The 24700-nt window shown below is 44.5% G+C and overlaps 1 long non-coding RNA gene across 1 annotated transcript; it reads left to right on the forward strand.

Moving 5' to 3' along the window:
• Nucleotides 1-3481: 3481 nt before the first annotated feature.
• On the forward strand, nucleotides 3482-11118 carry LOC112226204. Its single transcript, XR_006080141.1, has 8 exons — nucleotides 3482-3776; nucleotides 4081-4215; nucleotides 4307-4346; nucleotides 4396-4435; nucleotides 4574-4958; nucleotides 8655-8737; nucleotides 8901-10094; nucleotides 10238-11118. It is a non-coding gene; the product is annotated as an uncharacterized LOC112226204 (long non-coding RNA).
• Nucleotides 11119-24700: the final 13582 nt, after the last annotated feature.

A 24700-nucleotide genomic window follows, 5' to 3' on the forward strand; every position in this document is an offset into this window, starting at 1 on the left:
GTTGATAGATTGGTACGTGATGCCTCTCCCTCAGTAGTTTGCCTGTGTAGACGGTTGATAGATTGGTACGTGAATCCTCTCCCTCAGTAGTTTGCCTGTGTAGACGGTTGATAGATTGGTACATGATGCCTCTCCCTCAGTAGTTTCCCTGTGTAGACAGTTGATAGATTGGTACGTGATGCCTCTCCCTCAGTAGTTTCCCTGTGTAGACGGTTGATAGATTGGTACATGATGCCTCTCCCTCAGTAGTTTGCCTGTGTAGACGGTTGATAGATTGGTACATGATGCCTCTCCCTCAGTAGTTTCCCTGTGTAGACGGTTGATAGATTGGTACGTGATACCTCTCCCTCAGTAGTTTGCCTGTGTAGACGGTTGATAGATTGGTACGTGATGCCTCTCCCTCAGTAGTTTCCCTGTGTAGACGGTTGATAGATTGGTACATGATGCCTCTCCCTCAGTAGTTTGCCTGTGTAGACGGTTGATAGATTGGTACATGATGCCTCTCCCTCAGTTTCCCTGTGTAGACGGTTGATAGATTGGTACATGATGCCTCTCCCTCAGTTTCCCTGTGTAGACAGTTGATAGATTGGTACGTGATGCCTCTCCCTCAGTAGTTTGCCTGTGTAGACAGTTGATAGATTGGTACGTGATGCCTCTCCCTCAGTAGTTTGCCTGTGTAGACGGTTGATAGATTGGTACGTGATGCCTCTTCCTCAGTAGTTTGCCTGTGTAGATGGTTGATAGATTGGTACATGATGCCTCTCCCTCAGTAGTTTCCCTGTGTAGACAGTTGATAGATTGGTACGTGATGCCTCTCCCTCAGTAGTTTGCCTGTGTAGACGGTTGATAGATTGGTACGTGAATCCTCTCCCTCAGTAGTTTGCCTGTGTAGACGGTTGATAGATTGGTACGTGATGCCTCTCCCTCAGTAGTTTCCCTGTGTAGACGGTTGATAGATTGGTACGTGATGCCTCTCCCTCAGTAGTTTGCCTGTGTAGACGGTTGATAGATTGGTACGTGATGCCTCTTCCTCAGTAGTTTGCCTGTGTAGATGGTTGATAGATTGGTACGTGATGCCTCTCCCTCAGTAGTTTCCCTGTGTAGACGGTTGATAGATTGGTACGTGATGCCTCTCCCTCAGTTTCCCTGTGTAGACGGTTGATAGATTGGTACATGATGCCTCTCCCTCAGTAGTTTGCCTGTGTAGACCATTGATAGATTGGTACGTGATGCCTCTCCCTCAGTAGTTTGCCTGTGTAGACGGTTGATAGATTGGTACATGTTGCCTCTCCCTCAGTAGTTTGCCTGTGAAAACGGTTGATAGATTGGTACGTGATGCCTCTCCCTCAGTAGTTTGCCTGTGTAGACGGTTGATAGATTGGTACATGATGCCTCTCCCTCAGTAGTTTCCCTGTGTAGACGGTTGATAGATTGGTACATGATGCCTCTCCCTCAGTAGTTTCCCTGTGTAGACGGTTGATAGATTGGTACATGATGCCTCTCCCTCAGTAGTTTGCCTGTGTAGACGGTTGATAGATTGGTACATGATGCCTCTCCCTCAGTTTCCCTGTGTAGACGGTTGATAGATTGGTACGTGATGCCTCTCCCTCAGTAGTTTCCCTGTGTAGACGGTTGATAGATTGGTACATGATGCCTCTCCCTCAGTAGTTTGCCTGTGTAGACGGTTTATAGATTGGTACATGATGCCTCTCCCTCAGTTTCCCTGTGTAGACGGTTGATAGATTGGTACATGATGCCTCTCCCTCAGTTTCCCTGTGTAGACAGTTGATAGATTGGTACGTGATGCCTCTCCCTCAGTAGTTTGCCTGTGTAGACAGTTGATAGATTGGTACGTGATGCCTCTCCCTCAGTAGTTTGCCTGTGTAGACGGTTGATAGATTGGTACGTGAATCCTCTCCCTCAGTAGTTTGCCTGTGTAGACGGTTGATAGATTGGTACATGATGCCTCTCCCTCAGTAGTTTTCCTGTGTAGACAGTTGATAGATTGGTACGTGATGCCTCTCCCTCAGTAGTTTCCCTGTGTAGACGGTTGATAGATTGGTACGTGATACCTCTCCCTCAGTAGTTTGCCTGTGTAGACGGTTGATAGATTGGTACGTGATGCCTCTCCCTCAGTAGTTTGCCTGTGTAGACGGTTGATAGATTGGTACATGATGCCTCTCCCTCAGTAGTTTCCCTGTGTAGACGGTTGATAGATTGGTACATGATGCCTCTCCCTCAGTAGTTTGCCTGTGTAGACGGTTGATAGATTGGTACATGATGCCTCTCCCTCAGTAGTTTGCCTGTGTAGACGGTTGATAGATTGGTACGTGATGCCTCTCCCTCAGTAGTTTGCCTGTGTAGACGGTTGATAGATTGGTACGTGATGCCTCTCCCTCAGTAGTTTGCCTGTGTAGACGGTTGATAGATTGGTACTTGATGCCTTTCCCTCAGTAGTTTGCCTGTGTAGACGGTTGATAGATTGGTACTTGATGCCTCTCCCTCAGTAGTTTCCCTATGTAGACGGTTGATAGATTGGTACTTGATGCCTCTCCCTCAGTAGTTTGCCTGTGTAGACGGTTGATAGATTGGTACTTGATGCCTCTCCCTCAGTAGTTTCCCTGTGTAGAGGGTTGATAGATTGGTACGTGATGCCTCTCCCTCAGTAGTTTGCCTGTGTAGACGGTTGATAGATTGGTACATGATGCCTCTCCCTCAGTAGTTTGCCTGTGAAAACGGTTGATAGATTGGTACATGATGCCTCTCCCTCAGTAGTTTGCCTGTGTAGACGGTTGATAGATTGGTACATGATGCCTCTCCCTCAGTAGTTTGCCTGTGTAGACGGTTGATATATTGGTATGTGATGCCTCTCCCTCAGTAGTTTCCCTGTGTAGACGGTTGATAGATTGGTACGTGATGCCTCTCCCTCAGTTTCCCTGTGTAGACGGTTGATAGATTGGTACGTGATTCCTCTCCCTCAGTTTCCCTGTGTAGACAGTTGATATATTGGTATGCGATGCCTCTCCCTCAGTAGTTTCCCTGTGTAGACGGTTGATAGATTGGTACGTGATGCCTCTCCCTCAGTTTCCCTGTGTAGACGGTTGATAGATTGGTACATGATGCCTCTCCCTCAGTAGTTTGCCTGTGTAGACGGTTGATAGATTGGTACATGATGCCTCTCCCTCAGTAGTTTGCCTGTGTAGACGGTTGATAGATTGGTACATGATGCCTCTCCCTCAGTAGTTTGCCTGTGTAGATGGTTGATAGATTGGTACATGATGCCTCTCCCTCAGTAGTTTGCCTGTGTAGACGGTTGATAGATTGGTACATGATGCCTCTCCCTCAGTAGTTTGCCTGTGTAGACGGTTGATAGATTGGTACATGATGCCTCTCCCTCAGTAGTTTGCCTGTGTAGACGGTTGATAGATTGGTACATGATGCCTCTCCCTCAGTAGTTTGCCTGTGTAGATGGTTGATAGATTGGCACATGATGCCTCTCCCTCAGTAGTTTGCCTGTGTAGATGGTTGATAGAAAGTTGTACTAAATTAATGTCTTCTTCCGTAGCTTGCTTAGCATGCTCTCCCATCAAGAAAATGGAGTGTGGTGTGTGAAGATGTGATGTGTGAAGATTTGAGGACGGGAATTGGTGTGAAGATTTGAGGACGGGAATTGGTGTGAAGATTTGAGGACGGGAATTGGATATGTGTACCAATATGAAACTCCGGCTGGATCTGAAATTGAGGTGTACTCAAACAGTGTTTGTGGAGATCTTATGGTTTGTTTGTAATTTGTACTACAGGCAATTTGTACTACAGACTTTGTCTTGATTCTCCACCCTTCCCCCAAGTGCACACTTGCACACTGCCCGACAGCTAATGTTACACCCGTTCCAATGCTTTTAACCATGGCGGGAAGTATGCAAGTGTACACTTTGGGGAAAAGGGTGTAGAATCAGGACACCAACTGTATATGTTGGTATTTTCTTTAGATAATAAGTACTATGTTGTATGACAAAACAGGGCTTTTTGATTCAAACCTGAATTCAATTCTTCATTTTATTCTTATGTGCTTTCCCACAGACTCCAATAGCCTACTGTGGCATGAACAAGCCTTTTGAGGCACATCTCTCTGATAAGGTGATAAATGTGAACAACAGTGCTGTCATCCTCTCTGAATGCCTGAATCTGACATTCACATTCTTTCATGTTCTCCAGGTGAGTCCTGTTATTATTTCACACAATTGACATGATTTGATTGTTGAAAATGATTTTAGAGATGCTTACTTCCCATGTGTCTTCTCTTAAGGGCAAGGTGGAGGAGCGCCATTTGTATTACATTGTTGCAGGTAAAGAATGATTTTAGAGATACTTACTTCCCATGTGTCTTCTCTTAAGGGCAAGGTGGAGGAGTGCCATTTGTATTACATTGTTGCAGGTAAAGAATGATTTTAGAGATACTTACTTCCCATGTGTCTTCTCTTAAGGGCAAGGTGGAAGAGTGCCATTTGTATTACATTGTTGCAGGTAAAGAATGATTTTAGAGATACTTACTTCCCATGTGTCTTCTCTTAAGGGCAAGGTGGAGGAGTGCCATTTGTATTACATTGTTGCAGGTAAAGAATGATTTTCCTATTTTCTTTCATTTTAAACTTCTTGCACTTTCATATTGATACATATATCCAAGGCAGTTAACGCTAATTTCTCTGGATAAGAGCGTCTGCTAAAATGTAAAAAACGTAGACTGACAATTCAACTGACATTTTAATTTACAATCCGACTGACACCTCGGACAACACATCAGGTAAGTACTCTTAACTAATATAAAGACAGCTCATTACTGTCTATAGCATCTCCATCTGAAATAAAATACATATTCAATTGAAATGATTTTACTCTCTGATTAAACTCAGGAAATGGAGACAAAGCCAAAGCCACTGGCCACACAAAGGAAATCACTGGTGAGTGTTTCCATATTGTTTCTTTTGTTTGACATGTTACTGTCACCACAGCTTCTTCTTTTTCTTCTGAACCCAATTATGGACAAATGCGATAAGACAAACAAACCCCTAACTAAATCAGCAAGAGTTTTGAACAGTCTGGGTTCAGAATGTGGACTAGTTGATGTCTGGCGTGAGATCAAACCCCAAGCCAAAGATGATACTTTTCTAATGTACCTGTCACACCCTGACCATAGTTTGCTTTGTATGTTTCTATGTTTTGTTTGGTGAGGGTGTGATCTGAGTGGGCATTCTATGTTGGATGTCTAGTTTGTCTGTTTCTGTGTTTGGGCCTGATATGGTTCTCAATCAGAGGCAGGTGTTAGTCATTGTCTCTGATTGGGAACCATATTTAGGTAGCCTGTTTTGTGTTGGGTTTTGTGGGTGGTTGTTTCCTGTCCTTGTGTTTGTTGCACCAGATAGGTCTGTTTCGGTTTTTCCACGTTTATTGTTTTGTATTATGTTCATGTTGAGTTTTCCTATATTAAAAACATGAACTATAACCACGCTGCATTTTGGTCCGCCTCTCCTTCCCAGGAAGAACCCCGTTACAGTACCCAACTCATATTCCACAATAGACTACTTATTTTTCGCCAACAGCTATCTGCTGTGAACAGTTGCTCTATTGGTACGTTTGACTTATCCAATCATGTCAAAATATATTTATCTGTGAACCTGGGCAGCTTTGTTTCTCTATCCAGAAATGAGAAACTTACTACATCTCTAATGGCAGATAAACATTTCAGAGCAGAAATGCATTGTGGGATTGTGAATTACATACAAGATAATAGTGACCCTACTGTACATTAGATGCTTCCACTGTATGGGAGGTGGCAAAACCCACTCGAAGTGGTAAAATGATTTCATATGCCTCATTTAAGAAAAAGAACAGTGAGAAGTTGTATGACATTAAGAAAGATGCGAAGAATTGCACAAAAGGTTTTCTACTGAGAATTGGAGGCACGTCAATCTTGAAGCAAACTAAATGTTTAACAAACTCGCCATATCAATGATAACATGTTCCATGTTAGACAAAAACATATGAATATGATAACCAAGTAAGCTCCTTGTCTATCAATTAAAAAAGGAGCAACCAGAATGCATGTTACACTCCCCTCTTTAGCAAAATTAAAGACCTCATCCGTTGGGCCTCTCTCCCATAACAATGACTGGAGGATAAACATAATACTGGTCAAACATGAGTCTATGAAGTATGGACCAACTTTACTATTGGTCAGCCCAAACTCGCTAATTCTTGTCTGGGACTTTGGGCAGATATGACTCCTCATGAGTTCAGATTGAATATCAATCTAGCCATCCTTTACCTCTGAATCAGTTTCATCATATTTGTGATGACAGTAAGTACACGTTAATGACATGGGTAGACTGTAGAAAGCACTGGGGTATTTCAAACACAGTTTTAAAATGATTTCTTTATTATTTATTATTATCTATTTCTTATCTATTTCTTGTTGCCAATGTGTTCTTAAAAGTACAGTACCCAAGCCTTTACCTCCTTAATCAAATGCTAAATACTGCACTAGATTCAGACAAGATAAGGTTGCTGACAACTTACTTTGCAAATAAATGTATTCTTGTGTGTTGGAAAAATGACAACCCACCCACTTTTCATCTGTGGCTAAAACAAGTTGCAAACTTCTTGCCATTAGAAAAATGAATAACGTACTTATAGAACTGCAGATCCACATTCTTGAAAGTATAGTTTTTTATTGAAAAAAGCTCTTAAAATAGTACTTCTATTTCATATTGTATCTACATTTATTGCACTAGTTGTTTGAAAATCTCTGAAAATGTGTCTGCATTAACAACACCAACAGTATTATGATATTACAGTATATCTGCTGCTATCAATAGATAGTATTACAACCTAACTGCTTTATTTAGTTTGGTATGGAATGTATATTCTAGCCAAATACATTTAAATTAAGTTTTTCACAATTCCTGACATTTAAATATTCCCCGTATTAGGTCAGTTAGGATCACCACTTTATTTTAAGAATGTGAAATGTCAGAAATAGTAGAGAGAATGATTTACTTCAGCTTTTATTTCTTTCATCACATTCTCACTGGGTCAGAAGTTTACATACACTCAATTAGTATTTGGTAGCATTGCCTTTAAATTGTTTAGCTTGGGTCAAACGTTTCGGGTAGCCTTTCACAAGCTTCCCACAATAAGTTGGGTGAATTTTGGCCCATTCCTCCTGACAGAGCTGGTGTAACTGAGTCAGCTTTGTAGGCCTCCTTGCTCGCACATGCTTTTTCAGTTCTGCCCACAAATATTCTATAGGATTGAGGTCAGGGCATTGTGATGGCCACTCCAATACCTTGACTTTGTTGTCCTTAAGCCATTTTGCCTCAACTTGTGAAGTATGCTTGGCGTCATTGTCCATTTGGAAGACCGATTTGCGACCAAGCTTTAACTTCCTGACTGATGTCTTGAGATGTTGCTTCAATATATCCACATAATTTTCCTACCTCATGATGCCATCTATTTTGTGAAGTGCACCAGTCCCTCCTGCAGCAAAGCACCCCCACAACATGATGCTGCCAGCCCCGTGCTTCACGGTTGGGATGGTGTTCTTTGGCTTACAAACCTCCCCCTTTTTCTTCCAAACATAACGATGGTCATTATGGCCAAACAGTTCTATTTTTGAGGACATTTCTCCAAAAAGTACGATCTTTGTCCCGATGTGCAGTTGCCAACCGTAGTCTGGCTTTTTTTGTGGCGGTTTTGGAGCAGTGGCTTCTTCCTTGCTGAGCAGCCTTTCAGGTTATGTCAATATAGGACTCGTTTTCCTGTGGATATAGATACTTTTGTACCTGTTTCCTCCAGCATCTTCACAAGGTCCTTTGCTGTTGTTCTGGGATTGCGTACATGGTGTTTATACTTGCGTACTATTGTTTGTACAGATAAATGTGGTACCTTCAGGCATTTGGAAATTGCTCCCAGGGATGAACCAGACTTGTGGAGGTCTACCATTTCTTTTCTGAGGTCTTGGGTGATTTCTTTTGATTACCATGATGTCAAGCAAAGAGGCACTGAGTTTGAAGGTAGGCCTTGACATACATCCACAGGTACACCTCCAATTGACTCAAATGATGTCAATTAGCTTATCAGAAGCCTCTAAAGCCAGGGCATAATTTTCTGGATTTTTCCAAGCTGTTTAAAGGCACAGTCAACTTAGTGTATGTAAACTTCTGACCCACTGGAACCACTACAGTGACCCACTACAGTGAATTCTAAGTGAAATAATCTGTCTGTAAACAATTGTTGGAAAAATGACTTGTATCATGCACAAAGAAGATGTCCTAACCTACTTGCCAAAACTACAGTTTGTTAACAAGAAATTTGTGGAGTGGTTGAAAAACGAGTTTGAATGCCTCCAACCTAAGTGTATGTAAACTTCCCACTTCAACTGTATATATATATATATATATATATATATATATATATATATATATATATATATATATATATATATATATATATATATATATATATATATATATATATATATATATATATATATACACACACAGTATGTGTCATGTTTTGTTGTTTTGTTTACATGATACTTATATAGAACAGTTTAACAGGATCTCAACAACTGACATAGACACCCTTTTGTTTTTCAGCTGGTGTTCTTGGTTCTGCTGCTGGGCATTGCTGGTTTCTTAGTGTACAGATATGGCAACATTCCTTGGAGAGACAAACATCCGTGAGTACCTTTTATGACCTGCATCAACAAATAGGGCTCAGAGTGTACAACCAGTCATCTTAGCTGTCCAAAATGAATTCAGAGAGGATAAATGTATGATTTAGAACTGAGCGCAACATTTAATTTGTTCATCACACACCACATCAGATTTGCTCTTACACAGCTTAGATCGGCTGGGTCGGGACTACCTTAACACCAACAGGGAAAAACAAAGGTGAGTCAGACTCTGTCAACCTGAGGACAGTTTTAGTAGTTACGTGGTTTAATGTGCTGAAGTGTTTCATGTTACATGACTAAATATCAGTTATCATGCCAGACAACAGCTTAGAGCAGCAAGAAGTAACACGTGTTGTTGTTTTAACTTCTCTAAGGGACAACGGAGAACCTGATCCAGCTGCTGGGGACGCCGAGTCTCTCCGATATGCGCTTGTCTATAATCTATAACTGCATGTGTCCCTTTGAACCATCAGGGACCAGGGGGATGGGGTGGAAGAGGAGAGGGAGCCACCACACAGTCAGGAGACACATGTTGAGTCCTCTCTGCTGAATGGGCATCTTGTGAACAGGTTAACCTTTCTCTGAGAAAGACCCTCATTACTTCATTACCGGTTGGGTTTCATTATCCTCAGTCAGAGCTGATCCCATGAGTCATTGATCCCACAGGTTTAATAGAAAGACCCGTTTGTTTAACACGTGCTCCTTATATTCTAATACCTGTAATACCTAATGAGCATGGTAAATGCTCATGCAAGGAGAGAGAGGTGAGCCCATTCAGCCAATGGGCCGTGAGGGAACAGATACTGAATTCTCTCAGAAGAGAAATGCTGGATTTCATTTTGAGACAGTTTGCTACAGCAGGAAAATAATCCTGCAGCAACAGGAAATGTGAATTGTTACGTGAGTTGATAGATTTTTCATTAGGGCAAATCAAATCGGTCATTTTAAGGTAGAAATTACCAACTTTCAATGCCCTTTTAAACTTTGAATACACTACAGGTTTGCATTTCCTGCTGTGCAGGAAAATGCTCAGCAACCAAAGAGTGATCAATTTAAGATCGTACCTCTGTAATCTCACAATGGGGCATGTAATAACGTTTGTCTTGTGGTGGATCAATGATGATGTCAGGTAAACTTCACTACATATTGATACATCCACAACTCATTGGTATAATGTCACCAACCCCATTTTCCCACGGTTCCTCTGTCTGTTTAGGGGACAGTATTGTGGTGGATCATGAATGTGAATGTTGATGTCTTATTACTCCAACAGGGTTAACGATGAGACTAAGGAAGCGACTCCTGGTGCACAGAGTCCAGGACCTCCTCAGACGAATGGAGGACCTCCCATGTCTGACAGGTGATATTGTAACTATTGCTAAAGTAACACTGTTCTGAGCTTTTTCTCCACTGTATTTGAATTGAAGGTACAGGATTATATAATAACCATGTTTTTAACCATGTTTCCTGAACCAGCCTGTCTTACTGTGTTCTGTGTCTAAGGTTGGAGAACAACCCTGTTGGTCAGTGGATGAAGAAAACTGCTCTGGTGAACAAGCAGGACCAGGACTGGTCAGCAACGGCATGAAGCCAGTTGAAAATATATAGCATATAAGATGAAACTAAGTGTAAATATAATAAAAAATAACATGATATACACTGTAATATAGAACAGTATAATATAATATGACATGATATAATATCGTAACACTTACTTGTATAGTGTTATATATTCTAATGAATGCATTCTTAACAACATGAATGATGCATTAATGCATACATAGGACATAACTGTATAGTAAAATTATAATATAATACTGTGCTGGTAAGCTGCTAGCTGTGGGGTTGCCCCCAGCTGTGGTTTCTATTATTCAGAGTATCTAAGCTCAACTTCAAATCCATAGTTTTTAGCTTAGTTCTTACCGTAAACTAGCACTTCTTAGAGACAAAGTTATGGGACATGCTGTATAACTACTTACCATTCTGAAGTGTAACAGTCAAGTTTATATGTAACAATTGTTCATCCCTTTTTTAAATGTTTATTTATATATTTGTTTGCTTGATTAGATTGAATTAGTATGACTAATGCATTATTTTACCCTCCCGTATAGAGGGACATTATTTTACCCTCCTGTATAGAGGGACATTATTTTACCCTCCTGTATAGAGGGACATTATTTTACCCTCCTGTATAGAGGGACATTATTTTACCCTCCCATATAGAGGGACATTATTTTACCCTCCCGTATAGAGGGACATTATTTTACCCTCCCGTATAGAGGGACATTATTTTACCCTCCCGTATAGAGGGACATTATTTTACCCTCCCGTATAGAGGGACATTATTTTACCCTCCCGTATAGAGGGACATTATTTTACCCTCCTGTATAGAGGGACATTATGTTACCCTCCTGTATAGAGGGACATTATGTTACCCTCCTGTATAGAGGGACATTATTTTACCCTCCCGTATAGAGGGACATTATTTTACCCTCCCGTATAGAGGGATATTATTTTACCTTCCTGTATAGAGGGACATTATTTTACCCTCCTGTATAGAGGGACATTATTTTACCCTCCTGTATAGAGGGACATTATTTTACCTTCCTGTATAGAGGACATTATTTTACCCTCCTGTATAGAGGGACATTATTTTACCCTCCTGTATAGAGGGACATTATTTTACCCTCCTGTATAGAGGGACATTATTTTACCCTCCTGTATAGAGGGACATTATTTTACCTTCCTGTATAGAGGGACATTATTTTACCCTCCTGTATAGAGGACATTATTTTACCCTCCTGTATAGAGGGACATTATTTTACCCTCCTGTATAGAGGGACATTATTTTACCCTCCTGTATAGAGGGACATTATTTTACCCTCCTGTATAGAGGGACATTATTTTACCCTCCCATATAGAGGGACATTATTTTACCCTCCCGTATAGAGGGACATTATTTTACCCTCCCGTATAGAGGGATATTATTTTACCCTCCCATATAGAGGGACATTATTTTACCCTCCCGTATAGAGGGACATTATTTTACCCTCCCGTATAGAGGGACATTATTTTACCCTCCCGTATAGAGGGATATTATTTTACCCTCCCGTACAGAGGGACATTATTTTACCCTCCCGTACAGAGGGACATTATTTTACCCTCCCGTATAGAGGGATATTATTTTACCCTCCCGTACAGAGGGACATTATTTTACCCTCCCGTATAGAGGGACATTATTTTACCCTCCCGTACAGAGGGACATTATTTTACCCTCCCGTATAGAGGGATATTATTTTACCCTCCCTTATAGAGGGATATTATTTTACCCTCCCGTATAGAGGGATATTATTTTACCCTCCCGTATAGAGGGACATTATTTTACCCTCCCGTATAGAGGGACATTATTTTACCCTCCCGTATAGAGGGATATTCTTTTCGTGACTAAAACATTTTCCATTATTTGTATCCAAAATATATTTCATTAAAACATATATATTTCTTCTCATACCGGATGCTGTATTTTCTTCAAATACAATTGGAGCACAGAGACACCCTTTAGGAGCGGAAGACAATTTGCTCATCTCTAACATCCTACTTGGCTTAGACGAGAAAGGGAATGCAGAGAGGTGCCAAAGAGAGGACACTACTCTGTAGCAAACACTAACCGAGAGAAGGAGAGAACACTGGTGCAGAGATGGAGGGGGGATAAAGGAGAATCATAGCCTACTATCACTACCTTGACACATACTGTATAATAGAGGAACACAGCTAAATCCAAACACTTGAGGGCAGTAAAGAACCAGGAAGAACCCAGTGACATCATCAGTGCTGGTTCAGTCTGAGTTTAATAGCTGACTGTCTATTATTACAGCGATGTTAGGTTCTGTGGGTGATGTGTACTACTCATGCCATCTCAGAGTGCCCAAAATGGCCACTAACCTTGGCAAGGGCTATTTTTACCTTTCTGCTGAGATGGCCTCACCTCTGTGGCTGTGTGAGTGCTGGGGAGTGGAGGAGTGTATCTGTAGTGACAAGGAGGCTGTGTGAATGATGCAGATTCCCCCTCTATCTGTCTGCCTAGTAGGCCCTAGACGTGTGTTTACATGTGTCTTTCATTGTAACAGTGCTGAAGTGTGGGGTGACTGGGTGGTCAAGGCTGGAGAGCTCCCCCACAGGGACTACCACTGAGGGGGCACAGTAGGGGCCAGGAGAGGGAGGAGTGTGTGTATCATACATGTACTACAATGTATGAAACACACACTTTATATTTTGTATGAAACACACACACACACACACACACACACACACACACACACACACACACACACACACACACACACACACACACACACACACACACACACACACACACACACACCACACACGGAGCGGACAGAGCAAAGGAGCAGAGGGACAGGATTGATGATAATGGTAGTAGGAAGCCATATAATTATGAATTAAGACGCTCCGATGCACATAATAATTAGCTAAGAGCTAATTAGCTAACGATCAGATTCTACAATGGCCAGGATTATGAGCCATCAAGGAAACGAACCCCTCCAGGAGACACTTATCAAACACTGATGACACACTATCAGTAACAATGAGCTTTCAAGGGAGGGTGGATACTGTACTACAAACCCCTTCACTTCAATGTTGGGCCCTCACATCACAAACTATAAGTTTAGGGGAAGTGCACACTACAGAAACATTCATGCTCGTAATTTGTTGTTGCCATGGCAAAATGTAGTTTCACTTCCTGTGAATGGCCGGCTTTCTGCTATGAAACATCCAAAATGGTGGTTGTACAGTACTGCACCATACTGCTATCCATGTGATCTGCAGTTTGCATTATCATACGGCTCACTAAGTCTACTGTATACCTAAGCAACTCTTCACATTTTTAAAGTGATCTGCCCAGCCCTGACTGAAACCACCCACCTCTGTTCTCAATGTCTGCCACTGGTGCTCAGTACCATTTGTTATGAACAACCGTTGATTTCTCAGCATGAACTAACCCTCCTCAACATAGAATAGCCTTGTTGGTCGTCTTCCAATCATGGTGGGCGTACAGGACCAATCGCTAACCAACCAACCCTGAGTGGGAGTGAGAGCAGGACTCGTATAGAAACAACGTCTCCTTCCTCTCGCCTTTCTTTAGCTTTTCTTTGATAGTTTTGTTTGTTTGAAGGCCTTGGATAGAAGACCATTAAAAGAATCAACCCACCCACAGTTCCATCTGCATGTGGTTGAGAAGAGAGTTTACTCAGAGCAAGGCAGAGGCAGGGAGTCTTGTACTCCTGTTGGTACGAGGTTTAATACACCACCATACTCAGATCCCCATCACCCTGCAGGCCAAACCATGAATAAATCATTAGCACTTAAAACACCTTTTCATTTTCAGCTTGAAAGACACCCACACAGCATTAGAATGAATGCACATGGAAAGATTGTAGGGAAACTCTAGTCCATTATTGACACAAGGTAGTTTGATTTTAAATAGTTTTTTATTAATATGTGCTGATACAGGGTCGCGCTGACCTGCGATGACGCAAACGCTCACAGAAAACCACCACCCCCTATTGCCCAGATAGACAGACAGCTGTCAAAGCAATGACGTGAGAAAAGAATCACACATCAGTCCTCAAATAAAAAAAGAACAAAACTGAATCAAGGTTTTACATCAACCTCTCTTTAGAAAGGATTCAGAAGTACAGAATAAATGAATGGAGAAAAACCCATCATAGTGAAATCTAAGAGAAGTACTCTAAATGGAGATGTACACATTATCATCACCCCAATGGCACATGATCAGTTCTCAGTCCTCAAAGGTCCTACTGATGATGAACCTCCCAAACGGATCCCTTCCATCCATACACCCAGCAACAGTTCTACCAGTCGTCACTCATCTCTTACCAACACTTCTCTGCCTTAGACTGTCAACCTGTCTGGTCATTCCTAATGTCTAATACTGTCTGGCTGGGTCTGACCAATGAACATACTGACCTGCTACTAACAGCATCACAACCCCTCCTACAGTATAGAGCCCAGAACATCTCATGCACATTTCCCAGACCCTGCCCTTGTACACTTACAGCCATGCAGAACACTCACCAATATACCTCGATAGGTGGCTGGCCACTTAGACCAGCATCTCTAGCCTACAGTGACCAGTCAGCCTCGTGGGGAGTATGTGTGTCCCATGGAGCTGCTCACCAGAGATGGTTCATCAGTGTCCCATAGCGTTAGTCATCCACACATGCAGAGTTTCAGACACAGTTCAGATCAGAGTCACACAGTCAGAGGAGCCAGAGTACTGGGATGTGTATTCAGAAATAGAAAAACATGCCTACAAAAATGAATAGGTCAACGTCAGCCTGCTCCTAGCTCCTACGGTTACGTGGATCGACTTTGAACATGTAAACGGTAAATCCCTTATGATCTTTTATGATCTCTAGCGCCACTTCACTGTACACAGTAGTTTAAACTACCTAACCTGACTGGACATGTATGTGTGTAACTATGCGTGTAGTATGTGTGTTGTCTTTTGATTTTGGACCAGAGGTTCCGGGTGTAGAGTACCCAGCCTACCCTACCCAGAAATCCATCTGTTGTAGTCCCACCCTGTGTATAAAAGATGGCCTCCGCTTTGAGCCATAACTCAGCTCCATGGACGGACAGTTACCGAACACAAAAATAAACAGCACAATCCTTGTCACTGCATTTGTGTAATCATACTCCTACATATTCTTAAAACTATGATATATGTACTCTATATAGTCATATGGACATGTAACAAGAGACCAATAACAAAATAGTACTAATTTCATATAGGAAAGCCTGTTGCATTCCTTATCACTCTGAAAATCTCCCTTGTCCAGTAGATGTGGCAGTTGATTCCTATTATATCTCAATAATTTCACTACACAGACAGAGACCTTTGTGTTACTGTTACAATGGGTTTGTGAGGCCAGTGGAGTTGATCTAATGCGCCTGGTTAGTTGATGAACTGGAACCTCCTGACTCCTCACCATGGCAACAGTAAGGCATCTAGAACAATACATCACATTCTTATCTCTGCTTCCTGTATAACCTTGCATGAACACACAGGCACACTGACACTCATCCCCCCACACACACTCTGTCCCTGGCTAACTGTGACATCACATGTCCTGACACCGCTCCCTTTATGGCAGTTCCCTGGGGATAGACTACATGACCCAGTGCTCCTCCTCTCCTCTCCTCCCCTCCGCTGCAGAGGAACCACTGACATGTTTTCACACTAACGCAGAGGTCACAGGATATGGGCATCACAAACCTGGGAGAGAAACAGTCCATCTGAGAAGGTCAGCAGCAGGGCAACGTTACTGTCAGATCACAGTGTCCTCCGCTGTCTATTGGAACACTGAGAGATGACTGTTCTACTGGGGTAGAGCTGCAGGGGCCGCAGACTGAAGGGACAGACTGACTCCAACTCTATCCTATAGGAACCTTCAATCCACCTGCCTGCACAAATTGAGGTAGGGGCTAGATGCACGGGCAGGGAGTAGTGGGATGGAAGTGAGAGAGAGAGAGAGGTCTCTCCCTCTGTGGTCTCAGCACAGTAAATGATTAGCCAGTGTTATTATCCTAATCAGAGGTAACATAGGGATTTAGATGGGGGTGAAACTCCCATTGAGCAGGTCTCTGGGTCCTACAGTGCTTTCTGCTGGATAATCACAATACAGTACAGCTCCACTGTTTATTGAGATATCAATCTGGTGTAAACAAAGCTTAAGACAAACAAATTAACTCCAAACAAAACTCTGGGATTAATGCTGGGCTAAAAGGGAGCCCACTGGTGGATTAAGATGGGATGGAGTGAGAGAGGTGAGGGAAGAGAGAGAGAGAGACAAAGAGAGAGAGAGCCTACAGAGGAGATGGTGATGCAGGTTCTTCCCCTCCTGGTGAGTCTGTCCATACACGGTGTCTGTCCCTGTGAGGTTACCAGCTAGGTAACTTTGTAGATCACATCAATAAAGGTGTAGGTGGTGATGTGATGATAATGATGGCGGTCAGTATAGGGCATTAATTCACTTTCTTTATTCCTTCTAGTCAACATACATTCAATTGTCCATTGCTGACCGGTCAATGCTCCTATTGAATTAACTATGAGCTGCAAGGCCAATGTTTAATTAATATTTCCAGTAACAAGCAAAAGAAAATATGCATAATTATCAGATCCTTCTGTAAACACAGACATACACAGCGGTCCAGTGGTAGGCATATAGTAACACTACCCAACCAGGCCGTTTCCAATGTTAAACCAAGTCAGACACACCAGTACAGTATTGCACACATGCCTCCTGTAGAACACCTGGGCCTCCTATCTGAGTCTGAACTAAGAGAGATTCTTCTACCAAGAAGAAATGGAGGAAAAAACAAATATATTCTTAATTCTATCCTGGCTTTCAATCCTTCTCTTTCTCCCCCAAGAGCCCCAACTAAACTCAATGTGCCCTTTAGGACTCTTTAGGAAGAAGTGGGACACCCAGGCCCTAACCAAATGTCACCCTGAAGTGGGCGCTGGAGAATCCATCTACTTGCCTAAATGTACTGCACATTTAAAAGGGCTTACTTCAGCATTCGCATCGCACAGCTCAGCTATGTACAGAGATCTTCAAAAAATAAAATAAAGCATGAATAAATGAACATAGAAATAAATATTCCAAATACATAAATAAATATAGAGATAAATAAAGCATTAGAAAAATACATAAATAAAGAGAATGGCAAAACTCTCAGCTTTTTAATGTTTGGACAGACTTTAGGGGAAGGAACCTCATGAATACATCTCTGGTTTGATGGATGGTTTCTCTCTGGAAACGCTTTAATACGGCAACGCTACATTCTGATTGGATGGTCCCATTGGTCAACTCTGCCTGTCATTCTGGTCCCATTGGTCAACTCTGCCTGTCATTCTGGTCCCATTGGTCAACTCTGCCTGTCATTCTGACTGGATGGTCCCATTGGTCAACTCTGCCTGTCATTCTGGTCTCATTGGTCAACTCTGCCTGTCATTCTGGTCCCATTGGTCAACTCTGCCTGTCATTCTGGTCTCATTGGTCAACTCTGCCTGTCATTCTGACTGGATGGTCTCATTGGTCAACTCTGCCTGTCATTCTGACTGGATGGTCTCATTGGTCAACTCTGCCTGTCATTCTGGTCCCATTGGTCAACTCTGCCTGTCATTCTGGTCCCATTGGTCAACTCTGCCTGTCATTCTGGTCCCATTGGTCAACTCTGCCTGTCATTCTGGTCCCATTGGTCAACTCTGCCTGTCATTCTGGTCCCATTGGTCAACTCTGCCTGTCATTCTGGTCCCATTGGTCAACTGCCTGTCATTCTGGTCCCATTGGTCAACTCTGCCTGTCATTCTGACTGGATGGTCCCATTGGTCAACTGCCTGTCATTCTGGTCCCATTGGTCAACTGCCTGTCATTCTGACTGGATGGTCCCATTGGTCAACTCTGCCTGTCATTCTGGTCCCATTGGTCAACTCTGCCTGTCATTCTGACTGGATGGTCCCATTGGTCAACTGCCTGTCATTCTGGTCCCATTGGTCAACTGCCTGTCATTCTGACATTCTGGTCCCATCAGTCAACTGCCTGTCATTCTGGTCCCATTGGTCAACTGCCTGTCATTCTGACTGGATGGTCCCATTGGTCAACTCTGCCTGTCATTCTGGTCCCATTGGTCAACTCTGCCTGTCATTCTGACTGGATGGTCCCATTGGTCAACTGCCTGTCATTCTGGTCCCATTGGTCAACTGCCTGTCATTCTGACATTCTGGTCCCATCAGTCAACTGCCTGTCATTCTGACTGGATGGTCCCATTGGTCAACTCTGCCTGTCATTCTGGTCCCATTGGTCAACTGCCTGTCATTCTGACATTCTGGTCCCATCAGTCAACTGCCTGTCATTCTGACTGGATGGTCCCATTGGTCAACTCTGCCTGTCATTCTGGTCTCATTGGTCAACTGCCTGTCATTCTGACATTCTGGTCCCATTGGTCAACTGCCTGTCATTCTGACTGGATGGTCCCATCAGTCAACTGCCTGTCATTCTGACTGGATGGTCCCATTGGTCAACTGCCTGTCATTCTGACTGGATGGTCCCATTGGTCAACTGCCTGTCATTCTGACATTCTGGTCCCATCAGTCAACTGCCTGTCATTCTGACTGGATGGTCCCATTGGTCAACTGCCTGTCATTCTGACTGGATGGTCCCATTGGTCAACTGCCTGTCATTCTGACTGGATGGTCCCATTGGTCAACTCTGCCTGTCATTCTGACTGGATGGTCTCATTGGTCAACTCTGCCTGTCATTCTGACTGGATGGTCTCATTGGTCAACTCTGCCTGTCATTCTGACTGGATGGTCTCATTGGTCAACTCTGCCTGTCATTCTGACTGGATGGTCTCATTGGTCAACTCTGCCTGTCATTCTGACAGGATGGTCCCATCAGTCAACTGCCTGTCATTCTGACTGGATGGTCCCATTGGTCAACTGCCTGTCATTCTGACTGGATGGTCCCATTGGTCAATTCTGCCTGTAATTCTGACATTCTGGTCCCATTGGTCAACTCTGCCTGTCATTCTGACTGGATGGTCCCATCAGTCAACTCTGCCTGTCATTCTGACTGGATGGTCCTATTGGTCAACTGCCTGTCATTCTGACATTCTGGTCCCATCAGTCAACTGCCTGTCATTCTAACTGGATGGTCCCATTGGTCAACTGCCTGTCATTCTGACTGGATGGTCCCATTGGTCAACTGCCTGTCATTCTGACTGGATGGTCTCATTGGTCAACTGCCTGTCATTCTGACTGGATGGTCTCATTGGTCAACTCTGCCTGTCATTCTGACTGGATGGTCCCATTGGTCAACTGCCTGTCATACTGACTGGATGGGCCCATTGGTCAACTGCCTGTCATTCTGACTGGATGGTCCCATCAGTCAACTGCCTGTCATTCTGACTGGATGGTCCCATTGGTCAACTCTGCCTGTCATTCTGGTCCCATTGGTCAACTGCCTGTCATTCTGACATTCTGGTCCCATTGGTCAACTGCCTGTCATTCTGACTGGATGGTCCCATCAGTCAACTGCCTGTCATTCTGACTGGATGGTCCCATTGGTCAACTGCCTGTCATTCTGACTGGATGGTCCCATTGGTCAACTGCCTGTCATTCTGACTGGATGGTCCCATTGGTCAACTGCCTGTCATTCTGACTGGATGGTCCCATTGGTCAACTGCCTGTCATTCTGACATTCTGGTCCCATCAGTCAACTGCCTGTCATTCTGACTGGATGGTCCCATTGGTCAACTCTGCCTGTCATTCTGACTGGATGGTCCCATTGGTCAACTCTGCCTGTCATTCTGGTCCCATTGGTCAACTCTGCCTGTCATTCTGGTCTCATTGGTCAACTCTGCCTGTCATTCTGACTGGATGGTCTCATTGGTCAACTCTGCCTGTCATTCTGACTGGATGGTCTCATTGGTCAACTCTGCCTGTCATTCTGACAGGATGGTCCCATCAGTCAACTGCCTGTCATTCTGACTGGATGGTCCCATTGGTCAACTCTGCCTGTCATTCTGACTGGATGGTCCCATTGGTCAACTGCCTGTCATTCTGGTCCCATTGGTCAACTCTGCCTGTCATTCTGACTGGATGGTCCCATCAGTCAACTCTGCCTGTCATTCTGACTGGATGGTCCCATTGGTCAACTGCCTGTCATTCTGACTGGATGGTCCCATTGGTCAACTGCCTGTCATTCTGACTGGATGGTCTCATTGGTCAACTGCCTGTCATTCTGACTGGATGGTCTCATTGGTCAACTCTGCCTGTCATTCTGACTGGATGGTCCCATTGGTCAACTGCCTGTCATACTGACTGGATGGGCCCATTGGTCAACTCTGCCTGTCATTCTGACTGGATGGTCTCATTGGTCAATTCTGCCTGTAATTCTGACATTCTGGTCCCATTGGTCAACTCTGCCTGTCATTCTGACTGGATGGTCCCATCAGTCAACTCTGCCTGTCATTCTGACTGGATGGTCCCATTGGTCAACTGCCTGTCATACTGACTGGATGGTCCCATTGGTCAACTCTGCCTGTCATTCTGGTCCCATTGGTCAACTCTGCCTGTCATTCTGGTCCCATTGGTCAACTCTGCCTGTCATTCTGGTCCCATTGGTCAACTCTGCCTGTCATTCTGGTCCCATTGGTCAACTCTGCCTGTCATTCTGGTCCCATTGGTCAACTCTGCCTGTCATTCTGGTCCCATTGGTCAACTGCCTGTCATTCTGGTCCCATTGGTCAACTCTGCCTGTCATTCTGACTGGATGGTCCCATTGGTCAACTGCCTGTCATTCTGGTCCCATTGGTCAACTGCCTGTCATTCTGACTGGATGGTCCCATTGGTCAACTCTGCCTGTCATTCTGGTCCCATTGGTCAACTCTGCCTGTCATTCTGACTGGATGGTCCCATTGGTCAACTGCCTGTCATTCTGGTCCCATTGGTCAACTGCCTGTCATTCTGACATTCTGGTCCCATCAGTCAACTGCCTGTCATTCTGGTCCCATTGGTCAACTGCCTGTCATTCTGACTGGATGGTCCCATTGGTCAACTCTGCCTGTCATTCTGGTCCCATTGGTCAACTCTGCCTGTCATTCTGACTGGATGGTCCCATTGGTCAACTGCCTGTCATTCTGGTCCCATTGGTCAACTGGCTGTCATTCTGACATTCTGGTCCCATCAGTCAACTGCCTGTCATTCTGACTGGATGGTCCCATTGGTCAACTCTGCCTGTCATTCTGGTCCCATCAGTCAACTGCCTGTCATTCTGACTGGATGGTCCCATTGGTCAAGTCTGCCTGTCATTCTGGTCCCATTGGTCAACTGCCTGTCATTCTGACATTCTGGTCCCATTGGTCAACTGCCTGTCATTCTGACTGGATGGTCCCATCAGTCAACTGCCTGTCATTCTGACTGGATGGTCCCATTGGTCAACTCTGCCTGTCATTCTGGTCCCATTGGTCAACTGCCTGTCATTCTGACATTCTGGTCCCATTGGTCAACTGCCTGTCATTCTGACTGGATGGTCCCATTGGTCAACTCTGCCTGTCATTGTGGTCCCATTGGTCAACTCTGCCTGTCATTCTGACTGGATGGTCCCATTGGTCAACTGCCTGTCATTCTGACATTCTGGTCCCATCAGTCAACTGCCTGTCATTCTGACTGGATGGTCCCATTGGTCAACTCTGCCTGTCATTCTGACTGGATGGTCCCATTGGTCAACTGCCTGTCATTCTGACTGGATGGTCCCATTGGTCAACTCTGCCTGTCATTCTGACTGGATGGTCTCATTGGTCAATTCTGCCTGTAATTCTGACATTCTGGTCCCATTGGTCAACTCTGCCTGTCATTCTGACTGGATGGTCCCATCAGTCAACTCTGCCTGTCATTCTGACTGGATGGTCCCATTGGTCAACTGCCTGTCATTCTGACATTCTGGTCCCATCAGTCAACTGCCTGTCATTCTAACTGGATGGTCCCATTGGTCAACTGCCTGTCATTCTGACTGGATGGTCCCATTGGTCAACTGCCTGTCATTCTGACTGGATGGTCTCATTGGTCAACTGCCTGTCATTCTGACTGGATGGTCTCATTGGTCAACTCTGTCTGTCATTCTGACTGGATGGTCCCATTGGTCAACTGCCTGTCATACTGACTGGATGGGCCCATTGGTCAACTGCCTGTCATTCTGACTGGATGGTCCCATTGGTCAACTGCCTGTCATTCTGACTGGATGGTCCCATTGGTCAACTCTGCCTGTCATTCTGACTGGATGGTCTCATTGGTCAACTCTGCCTGTCATTCTGACTGGATGGTCTCATTGGTCAACTCTGCCTGTCATTCTGACAGGATGGTCCCATCAGTCAACTGCCTGTCATTCTGACTGGATGGTCCCATTGGTCAACTCTGCCTGTCATTCTGACTGGATGGCCTCATTGGTCAACTCTGCCTGTCATTCTGACTGGATGGTCCCATCAGTCAACTCTGCCTGTCATTCTGACTGGATGGTCCCATCAGTCAACTCTGCCTGTCATTCTGACTGGATGGTCCCATTGGTCAACTGCTTGTCATACTGACTGGATGGTCCCATTGGTCAACTGCCTGTCATTCTGACTGGATGGTCCCATTGGTCAACTGCCTGTCATTCTGACTGGATGGTCCCATTGGTCAACTCTGCCTGTCATTCTGACTGGATGGTCTCATTGGTCAACTCTGCCTGTCATTCTGACTGGATGGTCTCATTGGTCAACTCTGCCTGTCATTCTGACAGGATGGTCCCATCAGTCAACTGCCTGTCATTCTGACTGGATGGTCCCATTGGTCAACTCTGCCTGTCATTCTGACTGGATGGTCTCATTGGTCAATTCTGCCTGTAATTCTGACATTCTGGTCCCATTGGTCAACTCTGCCTGTCATTCTGACTGGATGGTCCCATCAGTCAACTCTGCCTGTCATTCTGACTGGATGGCCTCATTGGTCAACTGCCTGTCATTCTGACTGGATGGTCTCATTGGTCAACTCTGCCTGTCATTCTGACTGGATGGTCCCATTGGTCAACTGCCTGTCATACTGACTGGATGGGCCCATTGGTCAACTGCCTGTCATTCTGACTGGATGGTCCCATTGGTCAACTGCCTGTCATTCTGACTGGATGGTCCCATTGGTCAACTCTGCCTGTCATTCTGACTGGATGGTCTCATTGGTCAACTCTGCCTGTCATTCTGACTGGATGGTCTCATTGGTCAACTCTGCCTGTCATTCTGACAGGATGGTCCCATCAGTCAACTGCCTGTCATTCTGACTGGATGGTCCCATTGGTCAACTCTGCCTGTCATTCTGACTGGATGGTCTCATTGGTCAACTCTGCCTGTCATTCTGGTCCCATTGGTCAACTCTGCCTGTCATTCTGACTGGATGGTCCCATTGGTCAACTGCCTGTCATTCTGGTCCCATTGGTCAACTGCCTGTCATTCTGACTGGATGGTCCCATTGGTCAACTCTGCCTGTCATTCTGGTCCCATTGGTCAACTCTGCCTGTCATTCTGACTGGATGGTCTCATTGGTCAACTCTGCCTGTCATTCTGACAGGATGGTCCCATCAGTCAACTGCCTGTCATTCTGACTGGATGGTCCCATTGGTCAACTGCCTGTCATTCTGACTGGATGGTCCCATTGGTCAACTGCCTGTCATTCTGACTGGATGGTCCCATTGGTCAACTCTGCCTGTCATTCTGACTGGATGGTCTCATTGGTCAATTCTGCCTGTAATTCTGACATTCTGGTCCCATTGGTCAACTCTGCCTGTCATTCTGACTGGATGGTCCCATCAGTCAACTCTGCCTGTCATTCTGACTGGATGGTCCCATTGGTCAACTGCCTGTCATTCTGACATTCTGGTCCCATCAGTCAACTGCCTGTCATTCTAACTGGATGGTCCCATTGGTCAACTGCCTGTCATTCTGACTGGATGGTCCCATTGGTCAACTGCCTGTCATTCTGACTGGATGGTCTCATTGGTCAACTGCCTGTCATTCTGACTGGATGGTCTCATTGGTCAACTCTGCCTGTCATTCTGACTGGATGGTCCCATTGGTCAACTGCCTGTCATACTGACTGGATGGGCCCATTGGTCAACTGCCTGTCATTCTGACTGGATGGTCCCATTGGTCAACTGCCTGTCATTCTGACTGGATGGTCCCATTGGTCAACTCTGCCTGTCATTCTGACTGGATGGTCTCATTGGTCAACTCTGCCTGTCATTCTGACTGGATGGTCTCATTGGTCAACTCTGCCTGTCATTCTGACTGGATGGTCCCATCAGTCAACTCTGCCTGTCATTCTGACTGGAT

Source organism: Oncorhynchus tshawytscha, linkage group LG27 (assembly GCF_018296145.1).
Source record: "Oncorhynchus tshawytscha isolate Ot180627B linkage group LG27, Otsh_v2.0, whole genome shotgun sequence".
Classification (NCBI taxonomy): Eukaryota; Metazoa; Chordata; class Actinopteri; order Salmoniformes; family Salmonidae; genus Oncorhynchus; species Oncorhynchus tshawytscha.